Source organism: Myodes glareolus, chromosome 22 (assembly GCF_982192425.1).
Source record: "Myodes glareolus chromosome 22, mMyoGla1.1, whole genome shotgun sequence".
NCBI lineage: Eukaryota > Metazoa > Chordata > Mammalia > Rodentia > Cricetidae > Myodes > Myodes glareolus.
This window is the reverse complement of record NC_142047.1, coordinates 49,414,881-49,431,048: the sequence shown is the minus strand read 5'-3', so window position 1 is coordinate 49,431,048 and position 16,168 is coordinate 49,414,881. Positions and strand designations below refer to the sequence as shown.

Here is a 16,168-nt window from a genome sequence, read left to right as displayed (position 1 = left end):
GCCGCGTGTGTGACAAGGTCACAGTGTGTGTCCTGAATGGGACCCAAGCTCCAGAGCCAGGGCTAAGGCCCAGACAGGCCCATCCCCCACCCCCTCCAGGCCAATTTCCCTATTAGGCCCGTCCCACTACCAGGACCATCCATCAGGCTGTCCCTCTGGCTTCCAACCAGGCCCACAGTTCCAGATTCTCTGACCATAGCGCCTGACCCATCCACCTGTCCTGTCATCTCAGAAGCAGTTACTCTTGTCCCCTAGTGGGTCTGACTTGGAGTCAGAGCAGATAGGTGGGGACAACGTGTGGATGGGGTGACCTCAAGGCATGGCTTCCCTTGCTGACAAGAAGTAAGAACTGTGGTCCTGAACCACGTGACTCAAAACCCCAACTTGGAGGACCTGGGTACCTTTCCCTATGCAGCAGCCATGCTGAGGGCAGCAGAATACACTAAGTACCCACTGTGCGCAGGGCTAAGCCTAGGAAGCTAAAGGAGAGCTCCATCCATAGGGACCTGAGCCAAAAGCGGTGTTGGGACAAGCAGCCCAGACAGGGGTTCTGGGGAAGAAAGGTGAGTTCTCAGGGCCGGGAAGGGGGAGCCTCAACAGGCACCCAGGGCAACCTCTTGCTCCCTGTGGCTCAAGCCAGTTGTCTGCCTTCTCTAAGTGCCAGAACATACGGAAGATACAATGTATACCTAATCCTGGAGTGGTTAGCTCAGGCCAGAACATACGGAAGATACAATGTATACCTAATCCTGGAGTGGTTAGCTCAGGCCTGGCTGGTTAAAGTGCCGAGGTGGTGATAAAGGAGCATCCTCAGATCATGCCTGAATCTACCCCCACCCCCGCCCCAATCCCCTTGGAAATCTGGCCTGTACTTACTCTAGCCTACACTGCAACCTCACACTGCCCTCCAGTTGCCTAGATCCTCCTTGGTCACCAGAGCCCCAGGCAGCTGGCCTCAGCTCACTGTAGGCCTGTGCTCAGCAGACCCCTCAGCAGGAAGCACCCTCCCTGCCTGCTCCTTCCCACACAAGGCTCTGGGACTCTTCCATCAAGAGGAACCCTTCCACAGAGTTCTCGCACCTTGAACGCCCTCTAGTGGTAACCACACACCATTGGCTTCTCAGCCTTGTGGCCATCCCTGTACCCCCAATCTGTCCACACTGCCAGAAATGGAGCACCTAGTAGGTGCTGCAGACAGCAGAAGAGGTGGCAGCCCTGACCCTCTGAATCCATCCCAGTCCTATCGTCATGGAAGGGTGAGGCTCTGCTGCCCACAAGGGACAGTGGCATCTAGTTGGGCACATCCTGTCAACCCTGAGGCCCCCATACACCGGGAGTTCCCAGATGGGGACGGGGTGACCTTCCAGGAAGGAAAGCAGAGGGGTGTACAGAACAGGCAAGCTCCAAAGGCCCACTCCCTTCACCACGTGCCTCTCCATGGGCAGCATGTTCCCACAGCATATGCCCGCCATACGCTCGCCCGCCATGGCTTCCGCAGTGCCTGGTACAGTCTGCTGGCGAAGGCAGGCCTCTGCCTGGAGACGCTTAACTGTAGCAGGGAGCATCTGGGGGCTGAGGCTAGGTTTTCACCTCACCCCCACTGTGCAGCATCTGTGAAGGATGTGGCCTGGGAGCCCACGTCATAGTCGGAGGCCACAATGACTGAGGCCCACATGGGCCAAGCACAGAGTTAAAGGTACAGGCAGGGTGCAAGGGCTATGGGGCCCTTCCACCACTTGGTCTCCGGTTACATCTGTCACTTGGGAAGGAGAGGGGTTGTGGCTGGGACACGGGATGTGGGACTCATTCAGGAGGCTTGGGCTGCTGCTCTGAAGCCCCCTACAGCAGATCTGAGAGTTCCTCCTATCCCATACCCAGCACAACCTTCAGGTCATCTGGGGACCCTTGGCCTACTACTGACAATCTTTTCCAACTGAGCTCCCCAGAGCCTTAGAATCTTCAGGTGGTCTTGGGGTTTGCCCAAAGGGTTGAGGGGTAAAAAAGATCGAGGTTGATTTCAAACCAGAAAGAACCTGGGGGCTAGTTTCCATGACAACTCTCTAAGTGATGGAGCAGAGAACATTTTAGAGCTTCACACCTTGAAGGATGAATACCAACAATGCTAGGGGGTGGGGATGTGGCTCATCAGGCAGTGTCTGTCCAGCACACACGAGGCCCTGAGTCCCATTCTCAGCACACACAAACAGGTGTATGAATTTCGAACACTTGGGAGGTGGAATCAGGGGGATCGGGAACAAGGTCATTCTCAGCTACATACTGAGACCTGCTTGGGTGACAGAAGGTCCTACCTTAAAAAAGAAAAGGTTTGCATCCTGCTTTAGTCACTCAGTGTGTGTGGCTCAGATGAGGACACCCATCTCTCTAGGCTTTGGCATCTCCTCTAAAATAGAGTTAATGGCAGTGCTGACCCATGTCTGATGGCCTGGTTCAATGGCCTCTGAGGGCATGGCTCTAAGTTCAGAGGGCAGAGTAGGGCCCTGCAGAAGCCACAAGGGTGACCCTACCCACCCACACACACACCAGGAGGATGAAGAGAGGGAGGCACGCCAGGGAAGACAGACAGTGTGTATGCCAGGCCACTGGGGAATCCCTGTGTCTCCGGGGTACGGGAGCCATCACGGAGCTCTGCAGATCTCCCAGCAGACAGGACCAGCCTGACCCAGGCCCTGTCAGGGTTTTTCTTGTACACTGGAGTTGACAAGCCTGTCCGCTGCCTCTGGCTGGGTGACCTTAGGCCTTGGCACCTGCTGAGCCCAGTGACACAGAACAGCAACATCTGTTTTGCTGACTCAGGTGACAGGTGCCACATCCAGCAGGAACTGACCTTACTGTGCAGGGGGTAACAAGGCTGGCTACAGGGCCTGGTCACTCACCCAGCGTTTCCTGAGTACCGACTGTTGTCACTATTGGTGACTGAGAGGGGATGGCAGATGAAACAGACAAGCGTCCTTCCTTGAAGGGACAGGCTGTGCAGCCCTTCAGAGAGACGACCACAAGGAATGGCTAGTGTTGACTACTGTGAAATGTCCCAAGAGACATTTTGGGACAGGCCGTTCCTGGGCATGTGTCAGAGAGAAGGAAACATCCATATAGCCACATAGACGTCTACGCAGGCAGCTCCCAGATGTGTCGCTCACGACAACCCACGTGGAAATGCCACCACCCCCGCTCCCACCCACAACAGGCTAGGTGGAAAAGCAAACTGGGCAGGTCACACTGTGGAATACTACGGAGCCACGGAAGGAACGAATCACTGATGGGTGACGGTCACCATGTGGGTGACCCCTGCATACTCAATGCAGTGGCAGAAGCCAGACATTAGGTCCGCACACGGCAGGGCAGCAACTCACTGGGATCACCCAGTGTGACTCCAGAGGCAGACAGGGGACTGCGGTTGTCAGGGCTGGGGAGGGAGGAATGGGGAACAGGCACTAAGGAGACAGGACTGGTGTTCGGAGGGTGATGGAAACATTCTAGAATTAGACTGGTGATGGCCACACAGCGTTGCGCATATTCTCAACCACTGACTGCGACACTGAGTGGGTGGCTTGCATGATCTGTGAGTTATATCGCAATAAGGCTGTCAGAGAAATAAGAGAAAAAAAAGAAAAAGAAAAACCCTCACTTACAGCTGCTCTTACAAATGCCAGCCCTACACAGGGGAGCGTGCTGAATTATAAAGCCGACAGGAGCCAGCACATATTGTTTTTATGATCAGAGACACAGGAAGGTGCTGGCAGGCTCTAGTTCCACAGGAGGCAAGGGAGGGGGAAGCTTGCCCTGCGCCCAATAGACTTCTCAGGGCTCCTCCTGGCCCTCCCACCTCTGCACAGCCCAATAGGAGGCCTGGAGACACCCTGTGCCCTGTGGCTGCACAGCTGGAGCTGGACCACGTGTGCAAAGGGGACATTGTTAACACTAAGATGGGGGGGGGGGGCTGGGAAAGGTTTGATGGTGTCAACAGAGGTCTGAGTCCAGCAAGGTAATGGGCTCTGCCTCTCTCTATGGTTGCAAGATTCTCACTTGGAATCTTGGAACCCAGGGGAGAGGCCTCCTGCAGTTCCGCCCCACCTCCTGAATCCTACCTCTTCCTGGCCACACCCTTTCTGGGCTTGGAAGTTCTTTGGGGCTTTCAGACCCTGGGACTCAGAAAAGGCTACCTTGGGGGAGGGGAGACTCTAAGCCATGGACACAGTTATGCTCCCCTTGGTGTGGTGTAGCCAGCCACTGGGCATGAGGACGCAGCTGCTAGTAGGGACCCTCCCATGCCTGGGGAAGACAGAACCTCCCATTTGTGCCTGCTCCTAGCCAAGTGAAACACAGGCCGTGCAGACAAAGTGCATGGGCGGAAGGGCTTCAGGCATGGCTGCATCCAGATACCCAGAGACCTCAAGGAGCTGGCTATTCTGACTCTCTCGAGTGCCCCTGCCAGTACCCCTGAGGTCTCTAACCGGAAGGGACACTGCCTGGCAACCAGATCAGACCACTCCTGACATTGACTCTGCACCCAAAGAGAAAAGCGGGTTCCTAACTAAAGCCCTTCCGAGCGAGGGATGGGGGTGATGCGACACAGGGTTGGCGCATTCCCTGCATGGTTCCAGCCAAGACAAGGTTCCCAAAGGACTAATGCGAGTGTGTAAATATTAGACACTTCTGTCTCCTTTGAGGCCAATTACACAGATCATGGCGGCTCCCCCAGGACGCTGCCTTCCACCCACTGTACTGTCATTAACAGTCTATTAGGAACAGCTGCTTGGAAAGGGAGGTGGGAGCGAGAGAGAGAGAGAGAGAGAGAGAGAGAGAGAGAGAGAGAGAGAGCTAGTGAGGCTAACAGTGATCCAGAGACACTTGTGTCTTGTCTCTCTAGACGAGAACATTAAAGATGGAGAAGGAGACAGGGAGGGGGAGACAGGGAAAGATGGGGAGCTGGGGATACATAGGGGGAAATACAGGCAGATGGGAGAAATGAGGGAGATGGGGTCAAGAGATGGAGGAAGAGAGGAAATGGGAGGGGAGATGGATGGAGGTGGAGAGATGGAAGAGGAGGAGGAAGAGGAGGAGGAAGAGGAGGGAGGGTCAGCAGCAGCAGGAGAGGGCTCAGAGTCCAGGCCCTCCTGCCTTGCATCCTTAGGAGGTGAAGGCTACCACGGCTAAGAGCTCCCCATACACCTCAGCTAGGGAGAGCTGCAGGGCTCCACAAGAGGCCCCTGACACTATGCTCATCCTCAACCCTACAGGCTGGTAACTTGTTCCTACAGTGAGAAAGGAGGCTCCCCTGGAGAAGCCCGCAGGCAGAGCCTCTGGTGCGGGGGCCACTTGTCACATAGCTCTGGCTGCATGTCTCCATCAGAGATTATGGACCAACTCCCTCAGGTATGAACCTCTTCTAAGATGGAGACAGATCAGGAGAGGGGTGTGCAGGGTTCTGAGCCCCCAGCTAGAGACTCCTACACCCCAGTAGGAGTCTGGACATGCAGGTCCTTGGTTGATGGCTTAGGGACAATGTGCTATTAGTTCAGGGTAGAGGGACCCGAGTCAAGGAGAGACAAAGGCAGAGAGAAGCCATAGGAGCCAACCAAGACAGGCTTCGGGCCTCAGCTCATCCCATCCCCAGCTCCTTTCTGTGAGTTAGGCTTTACCAGAAGCAACAGCCTCCCCTTTTCCACCCATTTGGTGCCACTGCTCATTTGCCCAATGTCCATCTGTCTGTCCATTTGAACAAACGTCCCCTGTGCATGCTCCTCATACTGCATGCAGACAAAAGCAGGGGCTACTCATGTGGGACACACACTGTAGACATAGGCACATTGGACACTGTGGTCACAGCCTGAAAGGACAACAGAGCCAAGAGGCTACAACAGTCCATAGTGGTAACAAGCGCCTTGGTGACCTGAAGGAGCAGGGTGGCGGCAGCCCAGGGAAGAGCAAGAACCGAATTCTAGACAGCAGGGGGAAAGAGAGTACAAAAGGCCAGAGGTAGGAGCTGCCTTAGGCCTGGGATGGGGTATACTATGACATCAAAGAGGAGGGTAGCAAACACAGCCGGGCCCAGCCCCAGAATCCCTGCCTTGAGGACCACGGGGAAATGACCTAATGGGGCCCTCCACTAAGTTAGCTCCCATAGTTTAGAGATAGAGCAGCCTTGTGAAGCCTCGAGGTAGGGGCGGACCCTGTAAATCCTGCTCGCTCATTCTCATCAGAGGCAGGGTACACAGAGATGGTCTCACCTCTGGGTTTCTCCCAGAAAGTCCCCTTTGCAAGTTTGCAAGCCCAGGACCCCTGGCTGCCTCCCATCCCTCCAGGCTGCTTGGAATCTGGGGCCTCTAAGGAGGATGGGGGTGGAGCAGCCTGGCGCCTGAGTCCCCACCTCTGGGCCCCGTTGGGATGGGGAATATCAGGCCCCAAGTCCCACAGTTCCCTCCTCCACGGCTGGGAGTAATTAGGTGACCAGGATATAAATCACCGCTTGCTCCTGTGTATCTGTTAATCACATCTCCTGCAGAGAATGCCTGTGTATGTGTGTGCCTGTGTGTGTGTGTGTGTGCCTGTGTGTGTGTGTGTGTGCCTGTGTGTGTGTGTGTATGTGTGATGCGCATGTGGAATCCCTGCAGCTGGGGTATCCTGCAAGGGGTTCTCCATGGCACCCAATGTTCCCAGAGAAATGGGATGCTGGCCTGTGTGCATCTCACAGTCACACACAACCCTCCACCCCACTGCCCCGCTCCCACTCTCAGACACAATCAGGCCGCAGGAATCCCAGACAACTGCAGGTTGGGTTTTGGTGCCACCTGGAGTCTATATCTGGAACTGCAGCATGGAAGAGGCTACTCCCTCCTCACACATACCTAGAGTTAGCTTCTGCTTTCTTGGGACGGTCTCTAGTTTATTGTCAACTTAGGTACTTTCACATATAAAGAATATAAAATAGATTTAAGAAGTGAAGGTTAGAACATGGAAACTCAACCATTTAAAGGCCAGAAGTGAGTGTGTATGCGCAGGCCACAGCTATGAGGTAGGGCAGTGTCTGTGGGGCAAACGCTAGCTATGTGCACCAGACACACTGTGCAGCTGGACAGAATTGGGGTGGCACAGGACACCTATGCACCCAATAGAAAGAGCTCCCTGTCCTGAATGATGCTAGCCAGGCCTCAGCAACCCTCACTGGTCTGTCCATGAGCAGCACACAAGAGCCCTCACAGGGGACAGATTTCAAAGATAAAGGAGGAGATAACAGAGCAAGGGTCACATGACAGTGTTCTCACCAAGCAGGAGCCTAGGTGGGAGGATGCCTCACTGCCAGTCTAGGGGGGACTGCCTTTTGTGTCCATCCTTTGCAAAGTTCGAGACTGGCTGTGCACCCCACTTCGTGGCGAGCTCAGCCCCCCAAACCTAGGCTGTGATCTCCAAGACCACCCTGTATCCTACCACCAAACTACCTCCTGCTGCTCTCTTCTGGTCTCTGGCCTCCAGACATTGTCCTGGAATCTTCTCTTCTCTCAGCATGCCCCGTGACTCAGTTTACCCAACAGTGAAATCCCTTGTTGTCTGCAGGCTGGGTAGTGTGGACCTCCTCCCATGTCCCGCAACAGATGTGGCCAAACCAGAACCACGCTGCCACTGGACTCTGTGTGGTGAGCAGCCCCAATCTGTCCAGGGCCTGATTCTTCCTACCCCCAACTCTAGCTGATGACGAACAGGACGGTCGGAAAAAGTCAGCCCTCCCAGCCACCCTTGTTTCTGCAGCCAGAGATAAAGACAACCCTTAGCAACACGGTGTTTCCTTTCAGACTGAAGGTTTCTAGAGAGTTAAGTACTGAGGCTCTGGACTTTACTAAACCACACAGTGTGAATAGCCTCCCTGGGAAGATAAAGGGCCTAGGCTGATGGGAGTCACCATTCCTGCTGGGACATTCCCACCTGTCCTGTGCCCCACACCTGCATGTGCATGCCTGTGGAGACACGGGTCAGTTCTGGGCCTGCCTATTCCATCTCAGCTCTGCCTACTGCACTGGGGCCAATGGAAGCACCCCAGAGTGACATGTGACCACAAGCAAGGGCCTCCATATGGTCACACAGGAATACTGCATCTGTGAGAGCAAAGGCAGCCTCTAGAAGCTTCCAAGGGGAACAAGGGCCCACGTTCTGGATCCCAGCCCTGCCCACACCACGGCTTTAGCCCAGCAGGACCTCTGGGTGCTTCCAGAAGTGAAAGATTATCGAGTGCACAGTCCTAAGTCCCTAACATGGTAGCCTTTGTCACAGCAGCAATAGAAAGCTCATGCACCTGCATGGGACTTTAAGTCACTTACTTGCTAGGCCCCTCCCACCAGTCAGAGAGGGGTCATAGCCTCCTGGTCCACTACACCCGGAGAGGTGACATATTCCATTGGCCTGTCACACCCTCTAGCACTTCTGTCCTCACTGAGACTCGGTGTCTGTTTGTAAAACATCAGAGAATAGCGTTCTCCTCCCTGGGACACAAGTCAATCACACTAAGTTGGCAAATACAAAGATCACAGCACAGCAAGAGGGCTGATATCACTGTTCAGACAGCAGGGTCCCATATTCCACTCCCAGACACTGCATTGTTTGGTCACATGACACCTGTTGTCACCTCTTTCCAGAGGTGTCAGGGACCCTCCAGAATGGATGCCATACCCAGCCTGGCTCACCCACACTGAGATCCAAGTCCTGCAAGACCTTGAAGTTTCTTGGTCCCAGTGTGTGAGGCTGAGGCAAGAGCATGGGTGGGGGGACAGTCACATGGCAGCCCCACACAGGCAGGTGAAAGAGATACACTGCCATGGCTTCTATACATACAGAGTCCTACCCAGTGCGACTGGGCCTCTGGCATTGCTGGTGAACCTTTCCTCAGGCCGGGAATGTAAGCACAGACACACGGGAAAGCTGTCACACTAGCGAGATGTACCCACACCAGTTCCTGAGACCCACAGGGAAGGCAGATAGGGACCTACTGACTGCCAGAGAACTGCCATGCACCATGGGGCTTCTGCCGTGGATTTCCAAGGGGCAGCACATGTCCTCCACACACAGCTACCACAGTCACCAAATGCCCCAAAAAGCTTGCTGCAGGGGCTGAGGAAAATCCCAGACCACATCCATAGAAAGGGCCAAGCACAGTAGCATATACTTAGGATCCCAGCAGTGGAGAGGAGAGGCATGGGATCCCTGGGGCTTGCTGGACAGCTAGCCTGGTCTAAAACTGGTAAACCTCCAATCCCAGTGAGACCATCCCATAAAACCAAGGTAGACGGCGCCTGAGGATCGACACCCAAAGAGGATCACCTCTGGCCTCTACATGCAAACACACACACAAGCGCGTACACACACACACACACACACACACACACACATCAATAAATAAAAGCCAGCTGTAGTCCAGAGAAGCCACCTGAGAGATGCTAAGAAACCTGAAGATGAGAGGAGAGGAAGGGGCCCCTGGTCACCAGTGGGGCAGATGATGTCAGCTGGGATCGGATGCTTGCCCTGCTGCAGACCCAGCCTGACTTTGGCTACCAGGGACAGCAGACTGTTGCCTGAGGCCTCCCTTGCTCTAGGTTGACCACATCATTATGGCTCCTTCACAGGACAAAGGGGAATAGGTGCAGCTGGGGACAGAATGGGACAGAACAACCAGGACGGCTGGGGACACAGACTCCCCCTACTTTGCATTCTCTTCGCAGAGTACAGCTAGGGCCGACACACCCCCCCACCCCCAAGTTGCAGAGACATCAACGTGTGGAGGGTGGGTGTCTCCGGAACACCACCCTTGGATGCCTGCCTGGGTGGGAGGCGAATGTTCTGGAAGAAAAACAAACAACGGCTGGGGGTGGGAGGAAGCAGGCAGCAGATGCTGGCGGGAGGCCTTGTGAGGGACGGCACTGAGAGCCAGTGGCCCCTGGACCCAGGCCTGGCAAGGAATGCTCCTGAGGCCCTCTTGCACCACCCACCAACTCTCCTTGGCCAGGTAGCCCTAGCCAGTTCTCTACTGTCCACTCAGGGCAAGAATTCTGACCCCTAGATTATTTGATCTGCCCATGTCTTTGAGTAACCAGCAGGCGCTCCTACCCTCTAGACTGGAAAAGCAGACAGACTGCTGGCCCCCATTCTAATCTCCATCACTTTTGCTGGCTCCCTAGTACTTCCCAAACAACATTTCTACCCCTACAGGCATACGCTGGAACTCCCAGTGTTCTCTCCAACTCCCTTCAACCTCCCCCCACTCTCTACCCCCCAGTCTCAGAGGCAATGTGAAGGGGGTCTCACCCCTCTGCTCTCTTTCAACATGGGTCCAGGTTTTTGCCCTCTCTTCCGGCCCAGTGACTGCCTTCTCAAGCAGTCTCCAGAAAAGACTTGGGAGAGGGTCAGACACACTCCAGGATCCCCTAGGAGAGTGGGGGATTTGGCCCAGGCCTCCTTGGGAAAGGCTACAGGGTAGATGTTCCCTCACTGTCTCTGGGCTGAAAGCACACCCTTGCCCGGGGTTCTGCTGCAAATCTCTGCTTGAACCTTCCAGGGTTCAGATGTCCCATCCCAAAGTTCAAAGAGGTACAGGGTTCTGGGAACTCAGAGCTGTGGGACCACCTGACCCAGATCCAGGCCCTGGTGGGGTCTCTGAAATGCTGCCCTTCCTCATAACTCCTAGTGTAGCCAGTCTTGCCTTCCCTGCCTGCCCAAAAGTCGGAAGCGGCCGTGGAGCCCCTCCTGTAGAGCTTGTAAGGGCCGTGGAGCCCCTCCTGTAGAGCTTGTAAGCTGCTCTGTCGGACTCATTTCCTCCTGGAGGTTGCTCCTCCAATCAGGCTGCTTAAGGAATGATGCTTCAAGGCCCTGGGAGGTGAGGTCACAGAACCAGGTCACACAGCTAGCAAGGGACAGGGTCTGGGCAGAGTGAGGTCACAGGACCCAGTCATACAGCTCGGAAGGAACAGGGTCTGGGCCAGAAACACAGATGGTGGCCTCCAGAGTCCCTGGTGGGGCTGGCGGGTGTGGACCATGATTCTTCCCTTCATCATTGCTCTGCCCTGGACCGGAACAAATCACCATAGGAACATACATAATGGACGTGTGGGTGACAATGAGCTACGGAAGCTCGCCCCCCAACCCCCGGCACTGCGTCCCTCCCAGGCCTCAGTTTCCCCACTCTCTGCCGTGGTATTCACAATGTGGGGTTCATAGCATCCAGGCTGAGTGGTCCTCTTGCAGGCCCAGCCCCAGGCAGGCCCCAGGCCAGAAGGAGCCGGGAGGGGCCGGGAAATCCGGGGGCCACGGCCCGGGCCGGCGCCGGAGGGGGCGCCGGCGGCCCCAGGAGCAGCCCCAGATGCTGCCAGCATTCCTGGAAGGTAGCGCCAGGCCAGCGCCGCCAGATGTGCCTCACAAGCAGCTGCCCCGCGCTAATAAGGTCAGCGCCTGGCTCCAGCTAGCCGCGCACCGGCGGCGCCTCAACGCCTGGCACCGCGCTGGGGAAGGGGAGTGGCTGGGGCGTGGTCTGGGAGAGGGCCAGGGGGCTGCCCACGCCCAGAACCCCACCCCATCCCTTGGCCTTGGTCTAGGCTGCAGCAGGACCACGCCCCTCCTTTTCCAAGGCCACGCCCTCTGCAGTCAGGAGGGCGGGTGAAGACTGTTTTATTGGGTGTTTCCTGGCTGGGGGGGGGCACCCTGTTCTTCCAGCAGGGCCAGCTGCTAGCAGAGGCTCCACCCTGTCCCCACCTCTCTCTGCCTCAGAGACACCAGCATGCCTCCTTCCAGAGATGTGTGGTCACCTCTTGGCGACCTGGGGTTCAGGGAACCATCTGGAAGGCCAGGGCCTAGGTTTGCCTAGGTCCCCACAGGCCCAAGGGCAGCTCCCACCTCCCTTAGATAAAGGCTGCAGCCGCCTTTGTTTCTCTGGTGTAACCGAGCCAGATGCCTCTAATCCCCCAGCTGGGCCAGATTTGCAGTGGCTCTGGGGCCTCCCCGGTCTTGACGCCAGGCTCCAGGCCTCCAAGGCAGCTGCTAAGGGGGGTGGGGCTGGCATCTTCAGCCTCTCCCGTCTCCTCTCAGGTTCAAGGGCAATCGGAGTCATCAGTTTAGGGATACTTCATTCCTGGCATGAGTCCAGGGTTCTGTAAACCAGGGTCAGGACTAGCCACAGGCCTGTTTCTCAGGTCACCCCTCACACAGCTACACCCACTTCCCTGTCCTCCATTTGCAAGATGCAGAACATCCCTGATGGTACAGATGCTGGCATTTCCTAACTGCTCATTCGCTCCTCCCAAGAAGACGAGATGTTCGCACTCCGCTCCCACAAGAGGCTGGTGACCCCACGACACTGCACAGGCACAGAAGGGGCTCAGAGAGGTCCCAACACTAGTAAGAAAGAACTGCTCTTTAACACAGAGGAAAGACCAGAGAAGTCTGGTGACTTGCCTAAAGCCACAAAGCAAGCAAGAGCAGGGAGAAAGAACACTCGAGGGACATACACAGGAGGAAAGAGGGGGCGTGTCCTCACAGCATAAGGGATTCTTGCAAGTGTGGCTTGAAGCCACCACCATCAGGACCCCTCCCCCGTGGTGAACCGCAGATGCTCTGGCCTTGTTCTGGTCCCTTCTCAACCAGTCCAGGAGAGGGGACCTGGAATCAGTATTTTTAGCACCTAGAGATAGGGCTGGCTATGGGCCTCTGTGTTTGAGGAGTCATTTTCCATGTCACACCCGAGGTTCCAGCCAGGCAGGCAGTGGAGGTGAGGGCAGGAGAAGCCTAGAGGGTCCTGGATATTCCCAGCCCCTTCACAAGGCCTCCTCTGCCAGGAGTCAGGCAGACGCCAAGTACAGAACCTGCCAGAAATGTCTGACGCAGGTGGGCCTCCTTCCAAGGCCATTCATCATCCCCCAAGTCCCTGTCAGTCTGTCTGTTCCCACCACTTCTATCCCAGTCCGCAAGAGCCACAGCCACCACCACGTGGATACCTCACACACACACAACCACACTCCCTACCCTACAACTGCACCCCACACATATGTACACACCCCTACAACTGCACCCCACACAATTCACACATCCCTACAACCAAACCCCACACATGTATATATACACCCCCTACAACCACACCCCATAACCACACCCACACATATGCACACACACACACCCCTACAACCGCACCCCCCACAATATACTCCATAGAAGCACACCTCCATAGTCACACACGACAGGCAAACGCTGCACATATGCACAAATATACATCCCACACATTTACACACTCCCATAGGTACATGTGCCCTACCCATGCAGACTCCCCATAGGCACACATCCCCACAGAAACACACATCTCCCCACACAGGCACGCCTCCCACATATACATACCCCAACAGGCATCTTCACACACACAGGCCTATACCAACACATGAACTACTTACTATACACCTCACACATAGGCATGAATACACCCCCAACACAGGCACAGCTTCACATATAAATGCATACCTCTTACAAAAGTGCACTACCACCAGGCAGGAATACATGCCCCACACAGGCACACCCCCTACACCTAGGTACACACGTGCACTGCTCAGCCCACAGACTAAAGTTTCCACTCAGCACATACAGGAGCCACTTTTGTTTGTTTCTCGAGACAGGGTTTCTCTGTGTAACAGCCCTGGCTGTCCTAGAACTAGCTCGGTAGACCAGGCTGGCCTTGAACTCACAGAGATCCGCCTGCCTCTGCCTCCCAAGTGCTGGGATTAAATGCACCACCATCGCCTGGTGAGCTACCTTTTCTTAAGAGCAGAAAGAAACAGGACCAGCTAGCTGTCTGACCATTCCCAGGAACTTCCCTCTCAGGTGTGCCTGGAAGCAGGTCACCATCCTTTGCTTTGTGCATAAGTCCATCAGCACGGTCCAGTCCCCAGCCCCTATGGAAGCTCTGACTGATGAAGAGACTCAGTAAGAAGGGGAGGTGAATGAACAATGGCCCTCAGGTGTGGCTACCTTGCCCTGACCCTACAGGCTATAACCACCAGGGACACCAGCAAAAGGTCACATCACTGATCCTGCCTGCCACATTCTCACCCAGGCCACACAGCGAGATGTTCCTGTCCGTGTATCCTCCCAGACCCAACCACTTTACTCAAGGGCATGCTGAACTAGTCACTCCTCATTCATTCATTCATTCATTCACTCACTCACCCGCTCACCCACTCACTCAAAAGGATACCAGCTAACACAGTCCAAACCCTGTAGGAGAGCTGGGTGGGGAATGGGACCTTCTACAGCTGGTAGGTCAGGGTGGTCCCCACAGGAAGTGATCGGCCCGAAGACTAGAGCTGGAAGCCCAGCCTTCTAGAGTGGTCCTGGCAAGGGCAGAGGCACCCTCTGGGAGGACCTCATTCATCAGAGCCTGGGAAGGGCAATGCTGGCAGGTGGGCTATGGCCTTCTCCAGTAGGACATGGCCCAAGGAGCAACTGTCCTCTACTGTGCCCATCTCCATCGGAGGGTACCAATCCTCCTGACATCTGTGTTTCTGCCCTCCACATGGTTGGCTGAGATACAAAGAGCATTGCCGGCAAACAGGGAACACTTAGCCGTGGAAGCTTTCTTTGATGTTCTTTGGGGGCTCAGAAACAACTTCCAATATAAGGAGTCCTCAGAATGCCGAGTCATGTGAGTCTGTCACCTAGGGGGCATCCTAAGGCCAGAAGGCCAGACAGACCTGCCTGGTTTTACTGCCAGGAGCAACTGCCCAATGTCCTTTTTATGTGCATCACCTCAGGGCCAACACAGCTCAGCCCAGGACTGAGGTACACACTCAGGGAAGAGCTACCACCCCTCAGCACCAGATGTCCCCGGAGGGGTGGCTTTCCACTGCTCTTGCCAGCTTTTCCGTGGCATCTATATTAAGACGACTAGGCACCATTTGCTGCTGGGGGACAGCATGTATTACACAAAGGATACTGAGAGTTTTGTTCTGACCTGAGGAGGGGACAGAGATGATGTGAGACGCAGGACCGGAAAGGGTTTCACAAGGTTTGAGCTGGGGCAGGCTGCACAGAGGAAGACTCACACAGCGAGTAAGGGGAGCTCTACCAGGAGAGCCCAGAAAGGCAGGGGGAAGGGCCATATACAATCAGTTATTCCACACTGCACCCACCCATCCATCCGTGGTGGGAAGAATGAGAGTCGCCCCCACGGGTTCACATATTTGAATGCTTGGTCTCTAGTTAGTGGAACTGTTTGGGAAAGATTACGAGGTGTGGGTGTGGTCTTGTTGGAGAAGGTGTGATACTGGGAGCAGGCTTTGAAGTTTCGAAAGCTCATGCCATTCTCTCTCTTTCTCTCTCTCTCTCTCTCTCTTCCCTTCCCACCTCTATCTCCTGCTTATGGATCAAATGTAAGCTCTCAGCTACTGCTTCAGCTGCCAGTTTGCAAGTCTTCTGACACATTCCCTGCCATGATAGTCATGGACTCTAACTCTCCGGAACTGTGAGCCCCTAAATTAAATGCTTTCTTTTATCAGTTGTCTTGGTAATAGTGTTTGATCACAGCAATAGAAAAGTAACTAAGAGACAATTCTTCTACCTATCTATTCACTCACCCACCCTTCTATCCATCCAATCATCCATCTATCCACTCACCAACCATCCATCCATCAATCAATCATTCATCCACCCACCCACCCATCCTCCATCCACCAACCAACGAACCATCTACCAAGACATCCACCCACCCACCCACCCATCCACCCATCCACCCATCCACCCACCCACCATCCATCCATCTACCCATCCATCCACCAACCATCTATCCATCCATGTACCACCTATCTATCCATCTACCCACTCATCCACCCATCCATCATTCCACCAATCAAACAAACATCCATCAACCAGCCAGCCAACCAACCAACCAACCAACCATCCATCCATCCACCCACCATCCACCACACACTTATCTGTAACTTGGAAGGTTTCCATCTTCTCTGACAGCCCCTGACTCTCCCTGCCCAATGGGGCTGTCAACCAGCTCACTCTGTCTTCTTTACACGCACAGCCATATGTCCCAGCCCAGCAAGTTAGAGACTGCTCAAGGGCAATAGTTAGGAGTCTCTACCCAGCCCCCAGGATCTTTAGACATCAATTTCCAACTGCTGGTGGC

At 55.0% G+C, this 16,168-nt stretch overlaps 1 protein-coding gene across 3 annotated transcripts in view; it reads right to left on the bottom strand.

Moving 5' to 3' along the window:
* Gse1 (Gse1 coiled-coil protein) overlaps positions 1-16,168 on the bottom strand; it is a 344,446-nt gene that overhangs the window by 283,538 nt on the left and 44,740 nt on the right. The window lies entirely within an intron of this gene.